The sequence below is a fragment of the Sturnira hondurensis genome, unplaced genomic scaffold (assembly GCF_014824575.4).
Source record: "Sturnira hondurensis isolate 20B ecotype Veracruz unplaced genomic scaffold, ASM1482457v3 Scaffold0005279, whole genome shotgun sequence".
NCBI classification, from domain to species: Eukaryota; Metazoa; Chordata; class Mammalia; order Chiroptera; family Phyllostomidae; genus Sturnira; species Sturnira hondurensis.
Window position 1 is genome coordinate 16,578,918 of NW_028077910.1, and position 23,568 is coordinate 16,602,485.

A 23,568-nucleotide genomic window follows, 5' to 3' on the forward strand; every position below is an offset into this window, starting at 1 on the left:
GCACGAACTGAGTCCCTGAGAACGGAAGCATTGTGTGGCTGAGCGAATCCACACAGAGGAGGTGAGAGTTGGATTTGGCCTTTGAATAGCCCAACTCGGGCAGAGAAAAGAGAACCCCCAAACGCCCACACTGACCATGGCCAGGGGGCAGATTGAAGAGTGGCTTTTATTTTCTTCTTTACAGGTGTTTGTTCCTAATTTTCTTCAATGGGCATGCATCTATGAGTATTTGTGTGATAAAAGTGACTTAGAAGGTGAATACACGGTTCATCAGGTGCTGGGTGCACAGGGGGGGGGTGCAGGTGAGAATACCTGGGGAGGAGAGAGGAGGGGAGTGGTGTTTTCTGCATCACTCACGAAGGTCATTGTTGAGCTGGGCCTTGCATCGGGAGGGAGGGCTGGCAGTGAACAACCCATCTGTGTCGATTCAGCCCTCCTCCCCTCCCTCTGACTCCCTCTCCTGTCTTCGGACCTCGAGGAGCCCCCTGGGGATCACGTTGCTCCTTAAGAAAGGCTCGTCTGAACGCTTGGAAGGGCTCATCTTGAAAGGGAGCGGGAAAGCTACGGGCGCACAGATTTCAGAGGTGAGGTGAGGGGCCCCCTCTCCTGCCCGCCTTGCCCTTTCATTCTGTAGATGCCGCACATAATACAAGGAGCCGCAGCTAGAACCCAGGCTTCTGACAATGTCAGCCTTGTCACATTCTGACACCTGGCACATTCAGGTAATCTCCATCCTTCATCCTCCGCACTGTTCATCCCACCCGCCTTCAACATTGTGTCTGCCTGGGAAGGGCGTTCGGAGGGTGCCAGCTGCCACACAGCCCAGGCGTTTCTCCAGGGGGGACCCAAGTCCACAACACATGCTTCGCCGAGTCGATCAGCCTGTCTGTGTCTCTCCGGCAGAGATGGGGATCGTCTGGCCATGAGGGTGGAGGCAGCAAGACCTCGTGGGTTGTTTCTGTTTTATGCCCATGCAGTTACCTTAGCAACAGAAAACAAGGGGAGGCAAAGCACCACTTAAACACAGCCTCAATCCACCCAGAGGCCGAGGTGTGGGGAGTGGAGGAAGCCCCAGCCTGGAAGTCAGGAGGCCAGGCTCCTGCCTGGGTTCTGCTGGACCCTGAGTGGCTGCTGCCGGCAAGTTGCCTCCTCTCTGGGCCTGTTCTGGACAGAGGGGCGGTTGAGGGCTCTCAGCATGGCCCGAGGATGGTGTGGAGGAGCCCAGTCCTCTGTGGGGAGAAGACCCTACTATTTCTTCTCTCAGTGGCTTCAAGAACTATCTCAGAGCAACTGTTTTTCAGCCAGTCTCCCGGGACTTAACTTGTCACTTGCCACCTGTGATGCAGAAATGTTTGAGGACTAAGCAGACGGTTGAGCTCCAAGGAGGCTGGCACTTGGCAGGTGGACCTGGATGGGTATTCCTTTAGCTGGGGTAGGAAGTAAACCTGGCACATGAGCGTGTAGAGAAAGAGAGGCGGAGGAAGTCAAACATAAATAGGAGCGGTTCAGCTCTGCAAGTAGCTGTAATAGTAAAAATAATACCGAAAATGCCTTCAGCATGGCCCTTAATATTTCTAGCGCCCTCTCACACCTATTCGCACGCCGTGTCCCCACAACCATCTCGTGAGGCAGGCAGAGTGGGCATCGTGGCCTTCACGTTGCCAGGAGGATGCGAGGCGCAGGGAGGCAGAGATGCTGGGGTCTCGGGCTGTGGCGGAGCTGGACCTGGACCTCTGTCCTCTGCCTCTTGGCCTTGGAACCTTTTTCTTGGACATGACTGATGAGAGCTCTTATGAAGCAGAAGAATTTGCCAACCTTATTTGTGGCCATGATTCCCGGATTTAACACACGTCAGAGGCTTTTCTGAAAAAGAACGAAAATCAAGATTTATTCATTTAACAAATAATTTTATTGAGCATCTACTATGTGCCAAGCTTTGGCTGGAGCACCGAGGATGCGAAAGTGAAGGATGTGGTCTCTACTCCTGAGCAGCTCCATCTCTTAGACACTTGCTTTTGCTTAGTTACAAATCCTAGGTTGACTTTGGATCGAATCACTGACCACGAGTTCCCCAAAGCGACACCTTCCTCTCTGCAACCAATTTTGTATCCCAGCAGAATTTCGCCAGCTGCATCCATGATAGGAAAAGACATACTTCTCCTAAAACTGATGAGAGAATAACCAGAAACAGGGAGCAAAGATGAAAAGCCTTAAGCAAGTGGTAAAGCCACGCCTGTTCTGGGTCAGGGCCTGGGTGGCAGGGGGATGAGAGAGCCCCCCTGGCTTGAGCAAAAGTGCTTCCAGGAAAGCAGCTGGGAACAGCCTTCCAGACAAAAGGCTGGGGGCCGACAGGGGTGTGTGTGTGTGGGGGCAGCCTTGGGAACAGCAGCTGCAAATGGATGTTGAAAGGCAACCTGAAGCTCTTTCTGTGAACACACAGAGCCATTGAGTTCCCGTTTCCATAGATGGAAACTTAGGGGCCACACCCCATAGGCAGCAAATCATCTTCTGAATTGATGTACAGAATCTGAAAGCCAGAGGCCTAAAGGTCCCACCCAGCTTGACAGTCGAGAATCTGTGACTAAAGCCCCACGGAAACAGTCCAGCATTTTACCACTTTCCCTCCATCGGCCCAGCCATGCCTTGTTCTGTGAACAGAAAGAGTATCCGACAGCCTTTTAGATTCTCTTAGAGCAGCTCTTATCTGCTCAGTGAGATGACAGCAAGCGGACAAATTTCCACTTGAAGAACCCAAACCTCCCAGGCCCAAATAAGGTTCCGGTGATACACCCTCAACGCACAGCAAATAGCTTCTCACTTAGATTTCTGCCTTTCTCTGCAGAATTTGTAGCCCAGACATGGACTGTGGGTTAAACTCAGCAGACCCGAAGACTCAAGTGGAAGGGACTCAACCCCCTCCTCTCCCCGCTGGTGATGGAGGTCATGATACCCACGGGAACATCAGAAGACAAATTAGGGCCCACATGGTTTTAGTTTTAATATACGGGGACACAGCCCACAACAGAGGAAAGGAAGTTTCTTGCTTTATTTTGTTTTGCTGATTAAGACCACTTTCACATGAGCTCATCTTTAAAACAGCAAAGAAATGCTTTAAGAGCTAGACCATGGGTGCGAGTGACAAGTGGAGTTGAATTACCCTCCTGTTATAAACACGGAATATTAGACCTGGAAATTGGAAGAGGCCTTAGAAATCATCTAAGGCACTGAGTTTATTTTTCCAGGAAGAATCTGAATTCTCCGTTATAAAGATAAGACACATGGTTAGCGAGCAATCCGAGTGTCCCACAGGAGATCTGGCTCATGTGGAAGGAACTGGCCTTCACTTGCGAGGGTGGCAGTAACGAAGAGCCACAAATGTTGTGGCCAGAAGTTTGTCTCCTGATTCTGGGGCCAGAAGTTCAAGGTAAAGGTGTGGTCAGGGTTGGTTCCTTCTGAGGGCTGGGCGAGAGGAATAGTTCCAGACCTCTCTCTTAACTTCCGGTGCTTTGCCGGCCATCTGGGTGTCCCCTGGTTTGTGGATGCATCACCTGTTCTCTGCCTTCGTCCCCATGTGGTGCTCTCCCTGGGTCCATGTTTGTCTCTGGGTCCAAACTTCTTTCCTCAATAAGGACACTAGTAATCCTATTGAATTAGGGCCCATGCTAATGAGCTCATCTTAATCTAACCAATTGTATGTGCAATGACCCTATTTCCCTGCAAAGTTGCATTCTGAGGTACTGGGCACTTCAACACATGAATGAGGGGGGAAGCACACAATTCAACCCTTAACGGAGCTCTAACTATATTGCACCTGGTTCTAGCAAGGCTGCAAGCTTTGTGTGATTCACATTCTATGGCTGGGTCAGGCCCCAAGAGATGGGCGGTACAGAGGGCCTCGCCAGGTAGACCTGAAGTTTCCAGAACCAAGCTGCTTGGGTTGGTAGCTCTGCCCTCTCATCTACGAGTGAATGAATGTGGGTACATTGTTTAACTTCCCTGTGCCTCAATTTCTTCATCTGTACAACAGGGTCAGTGTAGGTCTACCGTTTGAAAACCTTAAAAGCTCAAAATACCAAAAACGTTGTATTTATAACTCATTTGGTAGCACAAGCTGGCCTGAAATAACCTCATTTGGCACGAAAACTGTCTTGAGTCGACACAAGCTGCTGACAGTCTTTATTACGCCGCATCCACGCCCCACCTCAGGGGTATCCGCAGGACTGGGGGATGCCGTGGCAGAAGGTGCTGCAGGGCGTTGCACGGTCTACAGCACATGCTCTGTATCATCCTTAGTAAAACCCCCCAAAGTTCCGACACACCAAACATGGCTGGGCCTGACGGTTTTCAGTAAGGGGTGACGGACCTGCAGTGTATCAATATCACACGGTCGTACTGAGGTTGTACGGTGGCTTCACTATTACCTGGCACATAGCAAGCACTATGAACATATTTTCTAAATATAATAATAACAGTTGTCTTGTCTAAAGTCACTCAAGTGGTAAGCTAGGAAAGAAAGTTCTGGTCTCTTCATGCAGGAATGTCTGACGCAGAAGCCGTATTTTGAGTGGGCTGAGCCACCTCTGCGACGCCAGGGCTGAGGTTCACGTCCTTCCCTCCCCAACCCAGCCTTGTTTATACAATCTATTGAAATTGTCTCCACCTTCTGAGATGGTTATCGGGGGAAATCAGGCTCCTATTTGCAGTAATCTGTGAGGGCTGTCATAACAAAGCACCACAGACTGGGAGGCTTAAACAACAGGAATTTATTTGCTTGCAGCTCTTGAGGTTGGAAGACCAAGATCAAGGTGTCTGCCCGTTGTTTTCTGAGGCCCCTGTCCTTGGTTTGCAGATGGCTGTCTTCTCACTGTCTTCACATGGTCTTCCCTCTGTGCACGTCTGTGTCTCAGTTTCCTCTTCTTATAAGGACACCAGTCACAGAGGATTAGGGCCCACCCTGATGACCTTGTTTTCACTTAGTTATCTCTTTAAAGGCTCTGTCTGCAAACGCAGTCACATTTGGAGGTGCTGGCAGTTAGGACTTGCACATATGAGTTTGGGGGGTAGGGCACAATTCAGCCAACTACACTACTTCAAGAAACTAAATGAATTACCGCTCATACCAGATGCATCCCATATAATTACGGGCTAATTTCTGACCCAGTAGTTTTCAAAGTGTGATCCGGGATCCCCTGCAATTGATTTTCCCAGAACCTTAATAAAAACAAGCCTGCTCAAGCCTCTGAGTCAGAATCTGGGGGAGGAGACCACAGGTCCCAGGTTGGAGCTTGGTTGTTTTTATATTTATTTGCAGGTGTAGTTTAGTTAAGGGGATTTAGGCAGACAGCAAGGTAACCAACCCCCCCAGCCTCCTCAGCCCTGACACAGCCCTGTAGCGGTTGCAGTCCCCCAGGTGAGGGCCAGAGAAAAAGGAGCAGGAGAGGGGAGAGGGGACTATGTGCGGGAAGTATGAGCAGGAAGCGAGCACAGGGCACCCACAGCTCCTCCGGGGTGTTTCCCCCTGGGGGGTGACAGCGGACAGTACTTCCCTGCTTGGAGCTGCTTCCTGGCAGTGCTCAGAGCCCTCCTTCAGTGCAGAGCTCTGCAGCGTGGATGCCGGCCGAGGAGGCTGTTCTCCCAGGCAATGCCAGGCTGCGGAAGGCGGCCTGGAACAGTGGGTTCCAGTCATTTCCCGGGGCCGGCTACTGGCCTCCCTCCCCAGCTTCTGGCAGACCTCGATGTTCCCCCTGCCTCTCAGAATGGCATAAGACCCAGCCTTGAATCATGTTTAAGAGACTGGTGATGGGGGCATTTTCCAAGGCCAGATGCTGAGCCAGGGAGCAGAGGTCAGGGCGGTTGAGGAAGTGATGGCTCTGCTCCAAAACTTCCAGTGACGTCATGGCAGGTGGGTGACTGGCAGGGTCCGGCTGGCTCCCTGCAAGCGGATCTAGAGGAAACAGGTTTGCCATCCATCCACATCAGTTACAGCCTTTTAGCCCCCACCCAAACCACCAGCTGGAGCCTGCTCGGGTGGGTGTCTGTGGGTGCCATGCCTGCATCAGGGTGGCCCCCAGCCTCCTGGGTCACAAACTCTAGCCAAGCACTGGCGAGTGACACTCTAACTGCAGATGACTTTCCTAGCACTGCAACACCAGCCCCCATCAAAGCCACTGTCAATAATCCATCCTTCACCTTTCTCTCCTGTTCTGGCTTAGATTTCTGGTGTCTTATGATATGTTCCTGGCTGGCAGTGACTCACCTGGACCGGCACTGAACAGAACAGGTGCTGTCAGAACCCAGCACAGCACCTGTTTGTGTCTCCCGCTGCTCCCGTCAAGGGCGAGGCGTATTTCTTGTTCTCCTGTCAAAATCGGGGTTGCCAGAGAAAGGAAAGCACGTGGGACGTGTCCACCTGCGGTGCTTGTACTGAACAGAGTTGGAGGCAATCAGTCCGGTTCACCTGGGAATCTCCTCCACGTCCCCTGCACAGTGTGAGGTGGGCTCCGTATTCGATAGGGCACCGTCGAAGGTGAAAGTTCATCTCCAGAGAGCTCCACGCTGGGTCCTCTGACAGCGGCTCGGTGGAAAAGCCAGTTCTCCTTGTCGGGGTCCCATGGATGCTGACCGCGGCATTGGTCCAAGGGCTCCTCTGAAGCTGGTAGTTTCGAAACTGCACGGTTTGTAAACTTGAATCAGGAAAAACTGGGGCCAATCATTTTGCCACCAATTGAACTATGTCTATGTGTCCTCTCAATTCCATCTGAACTCTACCAGTTATAAATAGTGGAATATTGACATCAGACCTGGATTCAAGTCCTAGGTTGTGTGGCTTTGACCGAGTTGCCTCACGTCTCCGAACATCTCTTTCCTGAACTGCCAGCGTGGAGCTGACGTCACCTTCCACGTCACAGAGCAGTGAATGTGAAAAGGGACCGTGGGTGTGAAAGGTGCCAGAACAGAATGTTGCCCATAGAAGCTCGTTTCTTTTCCTGTCTTTTCTGTTTGAGTTTTCCCCCCTGCAATTTGAAATGAGCACCATTTCTGACTAACAAATGTTGGCACATTTCAGTATGTAGCTGTGTGTGCTTTCAGAATGTCATAAATAATTCTCCAAGAGGAATTAAACATGCTTGGGACACAGACCCTGAGACAGGCAGTCACCAAAGTCAGGAGCGGTGACAGGTATGGCCCAAAAGGCAATAGCCTCTGTCGTGATTTTTGGAAGCTGCAGGGAAGTGAGTTGCATTTTTCTTTCAAAGGGCAAATATTCTCTGCGATGTGACAAGCCTGGGCAGCTCCAGGGGCACAGGCGAGAGACCCTGGAAGCTCGCCATCCCCACACGCTGCCTCCTTTCTGACACCCTGTCTCCAGCCCACCATCCTCTGGTTAGACTCAGCTCAAGGCCCAGATGACCTCTCCAAGCCGTCTTCTCTGGCTCTTCTCATCGGAAACTCAGGTTTCAGTTCATTTATTTGGTCTCAGCTTCCCACCAAAGACAGAGAACAGATCTGAGTCCAGCTTCAACCTTATTGGCTGCAACACTACGGATAAATTGTTCAGCCTCTTTGAAACTCAATCTTCTCGTCTATAAATGGGTCTCCCACATCGTTAGGTTGTTGTGAAGGCTCATGTGGATAAAATGAATATCAAAGTGTTTGTAAACTGTAACGGACTGAAAAAGAAAATAATTCACATCTCTCTTAGCACATATACCTTACTGACAGATAGTAAGTGCAAAAAGATATGTGTCAGACTATTTTTGGATTAAAAATCTTTGCCATGGGGATGCTGTCCAATCTCCCCAGACACACCAGGCATGTCCTGAATAGTCCCCCGGGGGCTCCACTGGGTTCCCTAGTTGGCTTCTTAGGGGAATCAGACCCTTACTAGGTACTCACTATGTCCAGGCTTGTGCCTGGGACACCCTGTCTGATCCCACTGGACTGGCATTGACCAAAATTTCGTGACTAGTGTGGAGCAAATGAAGCCATGTCAAAACTAATCACCCAAATGTTAGTTTGTTGCCGTCGTCTCTCCGGAGAACTTGATGCTAGCAAAGCACCTCTCCCTCCGCACTTTTGGGGAGCCCTGGGGTGTCTTACATAAATTCACCCGAACCACTGCCAGGGCACCAGCCACTACCCCTCTCCCTGCTCCGCCATCTCACTCTGGCAAAGCTGCCTGTGCAGAATATGCCTATCTCTCCTGTTACACTCATTTATGGTGACCCTGCAACAAAGTGTCTTCTTGAGTATTTTGGCAAACAATCCTGTTAGCTTTCAGTGACAACCCTACCTGGGAGTGGATCCAACATGGGGGAGGGCCAAGGACAGATTAGCCACAGTGCACTCAGAACAACTCCTTTCTCAGCACAGACACTTGGCCACTTGGTGAGCTCACTGTGCTTGGCTGCTCGCAGATCCTCAGGAAACGCAGGCTCCCCGCCCCTGGGGGGTTCCCCACTAGCTCTGCAGACATGACCGCATCCCAGCACTGACTCCAGCTTGTGCCCTCCCAGTATCCCACTATACAGATGAAGAAACAAAGGCACAGAGGGTCAAGTAACTTCCCCAAGGTCACACAGCCAACAGGTGGCGGGGACAAGAGCCAAGCCCCGAGCAAAGTCCAAACCCCAAGTTCTTTCTGATCCAAATCCCATGATCAAAGTGGTAACATGACAAGCTGTTCTGACCCTGGCGTGCACACAGAAGGGCACACTGTGCCGGTCACTGTTTACCATGTGTACTTTCCTCCTCCCCAGCAGCTTAAGTTACTTTCTGCTCGGATTCTATTGGGAATCCGTCATATGATGGGTTTTTATGCTTCAGTCATAAAAAACTGGGGATTCTTTGCCATTTTGCCATCCCTAGCTGCCCTTCCAATAGCCTTACAATTTATTTAGTGTCATTTGGCTCATGGTTAAAAGCACCAGGGTGCTTATACAGACGACACAACAAGCAAGTCTTCTACGGCACAAAGCCAATGTTAGTAGATCAGGTCCCAAAGCCCCTACAACCTGGTCACCCTACACCAACCCTCTGCTCCAGCCTAAGGGTCTTGGCCCTGAGTTCTTTATTATGTGCCCCTCCCTGGCCCCTGTTGCCTGGTGCCCAGTGCGGTGCGGTCTGTGCACTCGTGCCCACCCCAATACAGCTGTCCGTCCCAGCCCACTCCAGTGACCTGGCCTCTGCTCCCTTCCTCACTGATATTCTAATTTCCAGGGGGGAACCCACACTCAGCCCTGGCCCCAGCTCTCCTGGCCAAGGCCTTGACCTTCTATCTTGGCCTTGCCAAAGCTTTCCATGGTGACCTGAATAGCCTTCTCCCCCAGATGCTGCCAGGAGACCTGACTGTATCTAAACAAACCTTCCCCTCACCTCCAGAATAAATGACCCCATTTCCTCCCCGGGCACCAGCTCCCAGACTCTGGCTGTACTAGCTCCACTCAGCAGATGACAAAACTCTCTGGGGAGCGGGGAGGCACACCAGCCTGCCTTGGTCTCAGCAAAGCCTGTCCCAGGAACCCCGGAGTCGGGTGCCCTGCTACTTCCTTTGGCAGGCTCCTAATACATCACCAGCTGGGATTCTCAGGAGCTCAGGAGCTGGGGAAGGCGAATCTTCAAGCTGGATTTCTTGAAAGACCCTATTTTATGCCATATAACTCCCCGCCAACTCCACATTCCCTGTCCTCTCATTTTTTGCTTTCTTTTTTTTCATAACACTTATCACCACTTTGATACACCGATGCACTCCCTGAGAGTTTAGTCTGCTTTGCTCGAGCAGCGTCTGGCCCATGGTTGGTGCTCAATAACTATCTGTTCAATGAATGACTGGAAGGCCCAGGGCCTTGGCAGGCAGTGCCAGAGCACACATACTGAGGTGTTGGGAAAACCAGGACTTCTCATTTCTCAACTGTCACAGAGCCCAGTTGCCTCGGGGCTGCCAAAGAGGATTTCCAAACTTTTCTTCTTAGCCAGGGCAATAAAAGGTCTACAAGTGCTTCCCCAGCACAGCTCTGGGCACTGTGAGAAATGCCAAGCCTTCAGGCAGCTTATTATTCTGGCTTGCCTCTGAGCCATCCACCCCACTGAGAAATTGACGGTTCCCGCTGTAAGCCCCCGGTGTGTCTGCACCCCTCAGTGCCTCTCTGCTACCCCCCTGTCTCCTTCCTTCCCAGACAGGAGTCCACCTCGCTCACCTCCACATCCCTGGTGCCCAGCACAGTGCAGAGAAGCTACAGAGTGTGTGAAACATGCGCCGCAACTGAACGAATGCCTGGATCCCACGTGCAGAGAAAGCCAGCCCATGCTGAATGACTATGTGACTCAAACTCCGGGGTGTGATGAGTCCGTTTCTTCTTATTGTGGCCGATGACTTTTTTCTTCCAAAGAGTCTTTCAATTCTGAGCTTTAAGTTTTATATACTATAAATTCCAAGGTATCCTTATGGAATAATACTATTGACGAAAATACACAGCATAACACTTAGACTAAAACTGATGATTCTGTTTCATTTCCCAAGACCTTAAATATCTGTTTTTACAGAAGGACTGACTTTAAAAAAGGTTACGTGGAATGTTTTATGATATTAAAAATAAAAGTCTATGAAGGAAAGCTGATGCTGCCTTTACCATTTCTCCCGCAATAAACTTTTTACTTATTTCAAAAAGGTGTTTTTATGGCAAAAACTGATTACCCAGTCTCTCCTGGATTTAGGAGAGGGAGGTTTACTTTAAAAAGAAGAAATAATGTCCAGAGAAAAAGTCAAACAGCTGTCTTCACACTCATAAGAGAAGAGACTGAGCATTCCCTAAATGGCACTGTCTGTGGAGTGCACTGAGCTGTAAACCAGACTGGACGTGAAGTTGAGTACATTCCTCGGATTCAATTATTAACGTTAATTTGATCACTGTGATGAGAACATTTAAAAGGAGAAAAGTTCTGCTTTGATTTATGATTTTAAAACATTATTTACCTACACCGGTCAGTGTATGGATAAATGCCCAGGTTCAAGTTCATTTTAGGTGGATGAACAGCCTGAGGAGACTGAATTCACGTACTTTGAAAGGCAAAAGAGAAACACACATTGAACATTTCAGCTTCTGCTCAACGTGGCCGAGTAGGGAAACATGGTTCTTGCCTCCTCCCACAACCACATCAAAATTACAACTGAACTACAGAAAAACCATCATTTAGAACTGCCTGAAATCTGGCTGAAAGGGAATTAAAGAAGAAGCGACATTGAGACTGGTAGGAAGGGCGGAGATGCAGAACAGGCTGGTCCCACACCCACTTGGGGAGGTGAAAATTGGGAGGGTATCTCAGCTGAAGAGGCTCCCTGTGAGGAGCAGGGGGTCCCAGTCTCACACCAGGCTTTCCAGACCCGGGTTCTAGTGCCAGGAAGAGAAGTCCCTATAAGTTCTTGCTGTAAAATCTAGCAGGGATGGAGGTTGAGTGAGACAGAGGCTTCTGAAGGCCCAGGCAGTTCCTCTTAAAGGGCTTGCACACAATTTACTCAGACTCACTTCTTCTGGGCTCCAGCACTGGGGCAGTAGCTTGAAAGGTACCAAAAATGTATGGGGAGTCTGGTATCAGGGCAAGAGCTTGGGAGACAGCTTTTTCCCAGACAGAAGTGCTGGCAGAGGCCATTATTCCTTTGATGAGTCCTCCCCCATCAGAGCTGGCAGACAGACACCATATTTGAGACTCCATCAACCTGGCTTACATTGTTCGTCCTGCCCTTGAGATTCTATGATCTACCCCCCACCCCAACCTTCAGTCCCAAATAAGTGTTTTCTAGTGACTTTTCCATACAAATGGCCTGACTTGGCTCATGCTCAGATTTTCCTAAACCCTCTCAAACAAGTAATATCTAGCCCTAGTGTTCACCATACCTTTCACTAAGTGGCCCAGACCTGGCATTAGCAGCAGATGACCTTGGTTCATGGCTTGACCTTGCCTGGGCACCCCCAACCCCAGCACAGGTATCAGCAATCAACAGATCGTTTTGTAGCTTATGCCAGCCGGACCCATGCAGAACACAGGTGGTGGCTGACCTTGGCCTGGACCTCTCTGGAGGCCCCAGAGCCAGTGCACCCAGTGGACAGCTTCAGAACATGTTGACGCACCACCACCCAACCACCTGCACAAGTAATACATTCCAGGAGTGGACTCAGTGGGCGATAGCCCCCCAATGAACATAAGTCCTGCTCTGTGGGCTGGGCTCCTCCACAGCTGATTTTCCACAGTGTCCAGAGGTGAGTGGTTGGTGATTGGAACCAGTCCTTGAATCTGATTGGCCTGAGGGTAAATACCTCCCATTGATGTGCCAACAGCCATCAGGTCTCAAGTACAACAGGAGGGTGTACATAGCGTACCCTGGGGTGCAGCTCAAGTACCCAGCTTGGGTGATGAGGGAGGTTGTGCCATTGGACCCCACAGAACACCTACTATATAAGGTCACTCTACCAAGCCTGTGAGCTATAGCAGCTCTACCTAATACAGAGAAACAAACACAGAGAGGCTGCCAAAATGAGGACACAAAGAAACATGTCCCAAATGAAAGAACAGAACAAAACTCCAGAAAAAGAACTAAACAAGATGGAGATAAGCAATCTATCAGATACAGAGTTCAAAACGCTGGTTATAAGGACGCTCAATGAACTGAGGGGAGGAGTAGGTGAACTTAGTGAGAACTTCAACAAAGAGATAGGAAACATAAAAACAGAACTAGAAAACATAAAAAAGAACCAGCCAGAAACGAAGACTACATTAAATGAAATGAAGAATATGTTACAGGGAATCAGCAGCGGCATACATGAAGCAGAAGATCAATTCAGAGATTGGGAAGATAAGGAAGCAGAAAACACCCCATCAGAACCGCAAAAATACAGAAGAATCAAAAAAAGGAAGCAGTGTAAGGGCCCTCTAGGATAACTTCAAGCATACCAACATTTGTGTCATGGGGATGCCAGAAGGAAAAGAGAGTGAGCAAGAAATTGAAACCTTATATGAGAATATAAGGACAGAACACTTACCTAACTTGGAGAAGGAAATATACACACAAGTTCAAGAAGCACATAAAGTCCCAAAGAGGATGAACCCCAAGAGGTCCACACCAAGATACATCCTAAGTAAAATGGCAAAGGTTAAAGACAAAGAGTCTTTAAAAAAGATTTTATTTATTTATTTTTAGAGAGAGGGGAAGGAAGAAAGAAAGAGAGGGAGAAAAACATAAATGTGTGGTTGCCTCTTACATGCCCCCTACTAGGGACCTGGCCCACAGCCCAGGTGTATACCCTGACTGGGAATCAAACCAGCGACCCTTTGCTTTGCAGGCTGACACTCAGTCCACCGAGCCACACCTGCCAGGGTAAGACAAAGAATCTTAAGAGCAGCAAGAGAAAAGCAGTTACTTAGCTTCAAGGGAGTAGCCATAACACTCTCAGCTGATTTCTCAACAGACACTTTGCAGGCCAGAAAGGACTCGCAAGGAATATTCAAAGTGATGAAAAGTGGGGACCTACAGCCCAGGTTATTTTACCTGGCAAAGCTATCGTTGGTAACAGAAGCATAAAGATCTTCCCAGAAAAGAAAAAAACTAAAGGAGTTAATCACGACCAAACCAGTATTACATGAAATGTTAAGGGTCTTATTTGAGAAGAAGAAAAAATATATAAACAACACCATGGCACTAAGTACCTATCTGTCAACAATTGAATCTAAGGGAACCAAATGAATGAACAGACAGAAACAGACTCATGGATACAGAGAACAATTTGATGATCGCCCGATGGGAAGGGGTTTGGGAGGATGAGTGAAAAAGGTGAAGGGATTAAGAAGTACAATTGATTGTCACAGAACAGTCACAGGGGTGTAAACTACAGCACAGGGAATATAGTCAATAACAGTCTAATAACTATGTATGGTGTCAGATGGGTACGAGATTTATCAGGATGATCATTTACTGAGTTATGTAATGGCTAATCACTGGGGTGTACACCTGAAACTAATATAATAATGTATGTCAACTGTAATTGAAAAATATAAATAAAAACGAAATGTCAAAATATTATCCCTATTATTCCTGACAACATCTTTTAAGCATCTGAAATCTAACCATGCCTAAAGCCAGTCTATCCAGTTTAGCAAACCAATGGATTCTATTTTTGGTTTGGCTGGTTACAGCTGGCTTTTAGTGACTTGCCGTGTGGAGTCCTGACTGACATGACAATGACAACGTCTATTTTATGTTATTTGTGTGGCATTGGGCACAGCTCCACATGCAAATGGGGTTGCTTAAATGTATGTGATGGTCAGATTGCTGCCGTGGCTAGATCCTGATACCAGTTGCAAAGCTTGTTTTGGAGAGATTCCCAAGTCCACTGCTAAACCTTAAAGTGCATTGCCTCCTTTCACATGGTAGAAGTTAAAAGAAGGAAGGAAGAATCTTTCCTTTAGGTTATCTGGAATCAGAAGGCCCTCTCTTTCCATTCACCCCTTTGGAGATTATACTGGGACCCCGCCTTATGTCTCCCTGTTAACCCTTCCTGCTTCTCTATAAGCACATTTCAGTTTCCTGTAGTAAAAAGACTGAGAAAAAACAGCCTCTCAGCTGTAACTTCCCCTTCCCTCCCAACCGACTCCTGAAGCAGTGGGCTATGCCCTGTACCCCTGCGGCTCATCTTCCTGAACTCTACTTCTAACCCAGTGTGACTTGGTTTCTGCTCTCATGTCCCCATCGAAACTGGAGTCACAGGAGTCATCAATGACTTCCTCATTGTCAAATTCAATGGGCACATTCCAGTGCTTGTTTGCTGGACGTTTCTGCGGCATTTTTTCACTTCCAACCACTTCCTTACCCTAGAGATCTCTTCATTTGGATTGCTTCATGCCACTTTCCCCCTCCCTGGTTTTCTTCACACTTTTTTGCCCACTCCTTAAGATCCCTATGTGATCTTCAGAAGCTGGTGTCTGTTGGGGTTAGGTCCTCATCCATTCCATGATCTTCTCATTCTGCCTGCTCTTTCTGGGCCATCTCAGCCCCATGCCAGCTTCAGTGACCACCTCAACTTGGACCAGGGCACCTCCAGACCTTTCTCCCACCGTTAGCTCCCATGTTCCTAACTGCTTCCCAGCTGTTTTCCCTGGAAGTCCCACAGGCATAAAGGGTATGTTCCAATGCACCATCTCCCTCTCAGACCAATGTCTGTTCCTCAAACTGCTCTCACAGTACATGTTATCATCAACCATGAACCCACACAAAGAACCTGGGGGTCCTCCCGGATTCCTGTTTCCCTTTCCCCACTCCTTGCTTGCTGACACAGAAACTTGTGCCTGGCCGTACCTCATGTATCACCGGAGGCGGTGTGAGAGGATGGATGAATGAAACAGGGGAACACTCAAAACCAGGGCTCTCACTTGAGTCTAACACTTGACGACATTTTACCTTTCTCAGTGTTTCATTTCGGTATGAACACAAAGGATCATCTTTGTCCCAGATGATCTTCACCTCGGATGATCTGCGATTCCGGACTCCTCCTGCCCGACACCTGAAGCATTAACCACCATTCCTTCTTACCTACTCAAACCTGTTGCTCCCTTTTTGAGCCTGTCCTGCCTAGAAAAAAAGGCGAGAGGACCCTGTGATAAAGTAGGCAATAAAACATGAATTATACCACCTTGCAGAACACATTTCACCCTGATAAGAGGTCCCCGTGTATCTTGGCAGCCACGGTGAGTCACAGCGAGAGTTGGGAGGGGAGGACGGGGAGAGGGAGGGAAAAGGGTGGGAGCAGCCGAAGAAAAGATAAACAGAGGCCATTTCCTCCTTTCCCTGTCTTGCCGGGTCATGCAACCCCGTGAGAGTGTGTTCAAGTGCCGCACACGGGAAAGCACCTTCCCTCCCCTTACGCCTGACTGCTGTCTGGTAACGAGCACTGTGATTGTCTCATGACCGGCTATGTGCTTAGCACTTCGACTTCTCAGCACACTGAAGGAGTATTTGAGTGACCCCCACGTGCAAGCATCGTGCTAAAGCAATGTGCACTTTACCTCATTTAAGCCCAGAGACCAGAGCAGGTAGGTCTTTTTTAATCTTCTGTTTGCAGACCAGGAACTAGGGCATAGGTTAATTGTTTTATTAAGGCCATCCAGCTAGTAGTGTAGTCCAGAAAATCGTCAAATCAAACCTAGGTCTGCCTCGGTGGTCATTGTTACACGACTGATGTATTCCTAGTTATCTTTTGTGCCCTACATATAACATTTAGTACACAGTATCCAGGTGCTTGATAAACGTGCACTGAAGGAGTGCCTGAACCATGCTAATACAAGCCAGATCTGATCCCAGCTGCCAGAATCCAGAAATGCAGCATTGGTTATCTCCTATTGCTTTTTTTGGACCTCAATTTCCTCATCTGTAAAATGGAGGGATAAAACAGGAATCCTCTGAGGAGCCAGTACCTCTAGCATTCTGTGACTCTCTTCCAATAGTGCAGTGTCCGCAACGTGCTGCTAGGAAACCGAACGAAGAGGAAAGCTAAGAAAGCTGGGTACTCTGCTGGGGGTCCCAATGCTTCAGGACTGAGGCATATGCCATATCTGCAGCCCAGCACCAAGCTTGGAGCAGACGCGGCCCCTCTCTGCGCATGCGCATGTCTGGTCACCCGAATGCCCGGAATGCCCGCGCTGGGTGTAGGTGGGACTCCCTACCCTCACGCTGGGGAAATCAGTGCGGCTGCTAGGGAAGTGGTAATCTTGCCGGGAACCCAAGGGACCCCACTCAGGAGGTGCCTGGGCATCGTTGGGAAGGGCCAGAGCCTCTCCCAAGGCCCCTGGGAAAGGTGTTCCCAGCGCGGTAGAGCGTGCCCCAGGCTCGGCGCGCGGGACGTGCTGGGCAGCACGGAGGGGCCGTGCCTTCCCAGCGCAGAAGAGGGAACCGCGCCCCCGGCGCTGCGTACTGCGCGGGGTGGTGGCGCGGTGTCGCGGCGGCGGGGGTGGGGGGAGCCGGCCCTGCNGCATCGTTGGGAAGGGCCAGAGCCTCTCCCAAGGCCCCTGGGAAAGGTGTTCCCAGCGCGGTAGAGCGTGCCCCAGGCTCGGCGCGCGGGACGTGCTGGGCAGCACGGAGGGGCCGTGCCTTCCCAGCGCAGAAGAGGGAACCGCGCCCCCGGCGCTGCGTACTGCGCGGGGAGGTGTCGCGGTGTCGCGGCGGCGGGGGTGGGGGGAGCCGGCCCTGCGACCCGGACTCGGAAAGCCGGGATTTTCCTTTCAGAACGATACTGAGGATTAAAGTAAAAACTTCTGAGGTCACTGGGGGCATTTGACCCACGAGTGGTGGGGAATGCGAGGTCTGAGGCGTCACCTGATAGTGAGAGCTGCTAAAACGCAGTGAACACTGCAGGGAGGCCCACGCTTCACTGCTGCTTCGGCATAAATAAAACCTGGGCAGCTATTTTTACCCTGGGTGAAGCACGGAGAGAGTGTGTGTGTGTTGGGAAGGAGGTAATGGGGAGGGGTCACGGGGAGAGAGCGCGTGCAGCCTACTCATCCTCTGATCTTTCTCCTCTTCTTGCTGTAGAGTCCCTTCCCAGAAATTAAGATTAATTTTTTTTTAATCGGGGAAGGAAAAAGGATATTAATCAAAAAGTTTCCTAAATGATAAAAATAAGTGAGATATCAGCATTCTGATTTGCCCATTGATCACCTCCGTCCTTCTTTGCCATCTGCTGAACGTCCAAGTCAGAGGTTATTGACCCAAGTTTTCTGTTTCCTACTCTGGGAACCTGGAATGTCCTCCAGGAAGTGCGGATCAGGGGGCTGGAGGAAACAGGGGAAGGGAAATTCCTTCTACCAAGATGCCGTTCAAGTTATTACTTTCGGTTATCCGGAAAGGGTGGTTGCTTTGAGTTTTTAGCCCATCTGGGCCAACCAGAGGCTGTGCGTATACTTCCCTCTGTCATAATAAAGGTAGTGCCGAACTCCCCACTCCCAGGAGATGGACATGAGAGGCAGCTGCTCCGGAAATCATTGCTGACAGCAGTTCATTTCAGATCACTCCATTTACTTTGAGTGCACTTAACTTTATTTCCTTTTCTTCTCAAGCCCTGACAAGTCTGGAAAAGGTGACAATGAAAATAATTTTAAAATTTAAAGAAGGCATGAAGTAACCTCTAAAATTAAAGAGAAGTTGTAAAGACTCACCATTTTAAGGATTTGCTTTAGATGGCCTTTTAGCAGTCTCCCTTTTGAAAATTATGGAGATCAAAAAAAAAAAGACAGTCTTCACTCAGGAGGAAAGTTTACCTGGAAAACTCTGTCACTCAAGATTCACCAGATGGGTTTAAATGTGCTGCTTCTCTGACCAATGTCTCCAACACTGAGAAAAAAGCAAGCTTTGCTGTCTGCAAAGGGCAGTTGGAATTCAAAATCATGGGGAAGCATCCTGTCGAAGAAGCCACCACAACCTCCTAGGGTTCCAGCACAGCTGGGCTCCTAGGTGTTCATCCGCTTCTTCCCAAGGCAAGCCAGAGAAGACAGTGTTTTAATATGGTGATAACACAATTCAGGGGCCCTTTCGTAGAAGAAAATCCCCAAACATCCTCAATTCTGTATGCCAGTTCCTTCTTAGCCAAGTTTGAGGTGAGACCCCATCAAACTATCCTTATTGGTTTTTTTGTTTTCATGTGTGTTTGTTTTATTTTAAAAACACAGCAGAACTTCTGTGTCTAAATGGATGCCAACTCTGATCACTTTCCCACCACTAAAAAGGTGGGGGCAAAGCCACCCACCTCCATCCCGGATGACAGTTCTGTGCCAGCCACCTTTCCGACACCCCCAACAGGTTAGATGATCAATTCCCATGGTGCACTTCAAATGCAAGCAAGCTGCCCTCCCCGCCCTGGCCACAGTCACTTTTACCAGCCTGTCACTCTACATCCATTGCAACTAACCCAAGTCGGAAAGTCAGAAAGACGGGTCCCTGAAGCGATTAGATCTCACAAGATGTTAGTGTCAACCATCTGCCCTGTGGATCTATCAGAGGTCACAGTTATTTATAAGAAAAGAAGTATAAACTTTAAGAGGTCAAATATCACTTTCTTTTTTGTAATATAGTACAAGAGAAAAGGGTCCTTGGGAGTGGTAACTTAATTCGTATCTAATTTCAGAAAAACAACTGCAGACTGCTTCCAGCTTGCACGAACAGCATGGTACAGGTCCCAGTAGCTGCTTACTTTAGTAGCCCCCCCCTCAGGAGGAGCGCCAGCTCTTCTCAGCTGCACGTGGGGAAACCAAGGGCACTGCCAGGCTGTGGCAAGTTGGCATCACATGTATGAGCTGGCAACCGTGATGCTTAGTTCCACTCAGATTCATTTCTCATTTTTAGTTGGCGTGTGACCTTTTTCTTTATTCACTTTGGGGTCCTGATCACTTCCTTTCTCTGCTTCCCTACCTTCCTACCTATCTCTACCCACACAAGCAGCTTCTGGCTGAATCCATCTAAAAATAATAGCATGAGTGCCAAGTGGGTTGTATAAAATCTTTAGGGAGAGATGTGAAATGAAGCACGCTGTTCTTCAGGGCTCCTAGGGACCAGAGTGTACCCATCCACAAAAACAAACTAATATGCAGTGAAATTATACATCTCTCTCTATATACGTAACTTATGCAGAATGGAATAATGCCAAAAATGTGACTTAAATAGCTCTGGTGTAGATGGTAAGCCGTGTTTAAAATGACCCCAGTGGCCACCATCTGCTCGTATCACCCCAAACCCTCTTTGTGTGTGGGCTGAACCTAGAGACCCTCTAATCATATAGAATATAACACAAGTGATAGGATGTCACTTCTGGTATTCGGTTACAAAAGACGAGGCCATTCTCATTCATATTTCTCTCCCTCTCTCTTTCCTTTCTGTCTCTGCCCAGTGCCATTTTGGAGCTGCCCCACAGAGCCCCATGTGAAAAAGAACTGACTTCAGAGACCTGCCAACAGCCACGCGAGTGAGCCTGGAAGGCGCCCCACCCTCGTGCCAACCTGGAGATGATGGGGCCCTGGCTGCACTGTGCTCCCAGCCTGTGAGACCCTGAGCCCGACGACCACTCAGCGAGTTCCGGATTCATGATCCACAGAAACCATGAGAGAATACAGTTGTTTTGAGCACCTAAGTTTTAGGGTAATTTTTTATACTGCAAAAGAAGTACTAATTAATACTAATATTCCCTGAAGCAGGGTATTGAGAACCTCCAGTGACCCCGCCAGAGCTCTGGCTCCAGCCTCAGAGCCCGCCACCACCCCACCGCCCCACCGTCACCCCTGGGGCCGCTTTTTGAGCACACTGTGCTCCTGTGTATCGTTGTGTCTTTGTATGTGCGGGTCCTCCTGCCTGAAACAACCAGTCTCCTGTTCTCCGGATAAATTCCTGCTTTTCCCCTTGACACCTGCCTCAGATGTGCCCTCTGGAAAGCCTTCCTAACTCAGCCGGGCGAGTCCTGCCCCTGCCCTGAGGTCCCCGCAGCACTTCGCCTCCGCCCCTTGCTGGGGTCCGTCCTGCTGTGTTGTCCTGACTGGAGGCCCCCCGAGACTGCAGCTCCTGGAGGGCAGAAAACTTCTCTTCATCTTCCAACCCCCAGCACCCAGCGCAGCAGTGAAACACCATTCCTGGAATGGATGGATGACTTCTGTAGAAGTAAGGGCCGTGGGCAGGAGAAGGCGTGTGGTACGTGGTGCCACACCCAGCTGATGCAGGAATCCTACCACGGTCTCCTTTAAACATGTGGTAGGAGAGTGCTTGGGCTAGACTTCTGGGAATTGATCCAAAATCCTTGGTTTTGGTAGGTAGGTAGGACAATGCATGGATTTTTGAGCACTCGACCAGCAGATCTGACGTGGGAGCAGCCAGTAGTGTTGGGAAGCTCTGGTTCCCACTTTGCAGGCCTTCAGCTAAAGGTCACGGGAGCTTGGGAGTTGACAGTCTTGTCATTCGAGTTGCTGTCATTACAACCCACGACCTTTGGCTTGATATGTTCCAGGCCTCATGACATTCTTTCCTTTCACTTTTAAAGAAAGCTAGAAAGAAGCCATGAGGGCATCCTTTGGGACATCCGGAAAGAGGGGAAAGTTTTCTTTGTATGTCAGATGGGACTCTAGCCCATGAAGGGAGGGACTCCTTGCAGGGGAGGTTGTTTGAGGGCCATGAGGGTGCGGAATGCATTGTAGGCCTACCTACCCATCACTGAGTCCTGGGAACTGTCTCTCCTAAATAGGATCACCCCCCCTTTCTCCTATGTTGCTCTTCTTCTGGGCTCGAACTCGTTTGCAACAGCTTCCTAACCGGTCTCATGACATCCACTATGACCCTTTCCAAGCTTTTGCCTACCGGGAGGCTGCAGCAATCTTTCTGAAATGCACATTTGATCACCCCATCTGTCTCCTCAAACACAACAGTGACTCCCTGTGCGCGGTCTGCCCTGAGACCAGCCTTGCTGTGCCTCCTGCCTGTCGCTGCCTCAGCTTTCGTCAAACTTCCATCTTTCATGGTCTTGAACACACAGGGCACTGTCCCACCACATTGATGCAAGGGCTGGCCTGGCCTACTTAATCCCACTGTTCCTTCCAATTTCAGTTCGCTCATCATTTCTTCAGAGATTTTCCTGACAGCCCTTATTAAATCAAATTAACATAACATTGCAGTCTTACGTTAATTTGTGTGGGTATTTGATCAAGCCCATCTCCTTCTCTATTGCATAAGTTCCATGAAGGCAGAGACCATGTTTGTTAGCTGACATTCTATTCTAGCTACCTAATATGACCCAACAAAGAGCGGGCAGTCAATCAGTATTTGCTGAGTGAATGAATGGATGAACAATGGGTGCCACGGAGGGTGCATGGAGGAAAAACAAATGCAGGAAGAATGAGAGTTTAATGGAACCCAAAGCTGGGACACAGGGAGATAATTTGAATGTACACTATTCTAAAATAAGATCTTGGAGTTCCTGAAGGCTAATTGCAGAATTTGCAGAGTGCACATCATTTATAGTGATATGTACCCCCAGGCCACAAAAGCCTCAGGGAAAACCAAGGATTTTGGATCAATTCCCAGAAGTCTATGGCTCTGCCTTCCCATCCCTTCTACCCCATCCTCCCTCAGGCCAGCTCTCCTCTGCGGAGGGCGAAGAGGCAAGGGCGGGGGGGGGGGGGGGGGGGAGGGCCGCCCAGAGTCTTTCTCTGGGGCTCTGTGTGTCTGCGCTGCCTCGTGGCCGCCACCACAGCAGGGTCCTGCAGCCTTACTCAGGCGCTTTTTGCTACTGACAGCGCCCCTCTTCTCCCAAAGGGGTACGAAGGCCACCCCACGGTGGCAGCCCCTGCTGGTACCTCTGCTCCCCATGGATTTGGAGTGATGACCCATTCACCTCTCCTCTCCCTTAGGTAATTCCCACCCTTCCTTAACTGTCATCTTCTCTCAGCAGTTTTGTAGGGTGCAAATCACGTCCCCTTATTTGTTCAAGCATCTTGAGATGAGGGGTCTAGGGCCTGCCATTTGGTTTCATTTCCCAATCCCTGTTTCTCCCAGAGCTCAGGGGGCCTGACCATCCCTCCCACAGACATCAGCTGCGTCAGGGAGATAGGTGAACAAGATGCTGCCCTCCCCCCAGGAGCACAACATCTTCTGTGGCTCTTTCTGGGGACGTTCCCCCTGGGACGAGGTGTTCAGCTGTCAGGCCAGATCTCAGAATGCGTCTCCCCTGCAGTAATTTTTGCCAAGTGCCCAGGAGTTTAGAAAAACATTCATCTGGCTTTTTCAGCTTTTCCTACACAGATGACAACATTATTACCCTCAGCTTTTAATGTGCAAGTCTGTACACAAATCACAGAGACCAGGAGGACTCCTGAGTCATTTGAGATAACTCCTTGTTTTTTCTTTCTACGTCTCCTGTCTCTGTGAATCAGCAACGTGGAAAACGGGGGCTTCAGAGAAATTAAGGGAGGCGTGAAATGAGCAAAGCAGAGCAGAGTGTTGGCAGGAGCTGAGGGTGCCACACTGGGAAAATCATGCGGTGCGTCATCGGAGGGAGCGTGCAGTGCTGTCTGTCTGCCCGCTCTGAGCAGCATCCACACTGGCTGGGGCAGCCAGATCACTGTGACTTGGGCAAGGAGGAAAAGGCCCAGCACAGCCAGGGTATTCTAGAGGCCTGTACTGTCAGGACGGCCTGTGCAAGCCTCATAGTCTTCTGAGTCACAGCTGCTGGGCTAACCGCGTGGTGTCAGGAACCCATAGCAAATCCAACGGCCTCTTCCCGCATTGCGCTGGCTCCTGCGGCACAGAATTGGCTGGTGTCTTATTAACACCCTGGACCTCATCATATGGCAACTGATGGATGATTTGTCCCTTCTCTGGGCTGGGAGCTCGCCCAGGAAGGAACCTGGGCCCAGTTTCTTCTGCCTGTCCAGGGTCTGGCATCTAGTAGGTTTCTATGGATAAGTGAACAGTATAGGGACATACAGGAGGCAAAAGACTTACTCCCATATGGAAGGAAATGTGCTCGATAGCGTAGTACTCTGTTGATTCTCTACAGT

General features: G+C 49.6%; 2 long non-coding RNA genes across 4 annotated transcripts; one reads left to right on the top strand and one right to left on the bottom strand.

Annotated features, from left to right (window-relative positions):
• Positions 1-208: 208 nt before the first annotated feature.
• On the bottom strand, positions 209-16,570 carry LOC118987472 (uncharacterized). Of its 2 annotated transcripts, XR_005066575.1 has the most exons (4): positions 16,459-16,570; positions 15,446-15,616; positions 6,257-7,670; positions 5,181-5,944 (listed from the first exon to the last, which is right to left on the bottom strand). It is a non-coding gene; the product is annotated as an uncharacterized LOC118987472 (long non-coding RNA). The 2 variants fall into 2 exon arrangements; XR_005066576.1 differs by lacking the exons at positions 5,181-5,944; positions 6,257-7,670 and adding an exon at positions 209-1,863.
• Positions 15,890-21,063, top strand: LOC118987471 (uncharacterized). 2 transcript variants are annotated; one of them, XR_005066574.1, is made up of 3 exons: positions 15,890-16,077; positions 18,097-18,633; positions 19,920-21,063. It is a non-coding gene; the product is annotated as an uncharacterized LOC118987471 (long non-coding RNA). The 2 variants fall into 2 exon arrangements; XR_005066573.1 differs by lacking the exon at positions 19,920-21,063 and adding an exon at positions 18,709-19,076 and having other exon boundaries at positions 18,097-18,543.
• Positions 21,064-23,568: the final 2,505 nt, after the last annotated feature.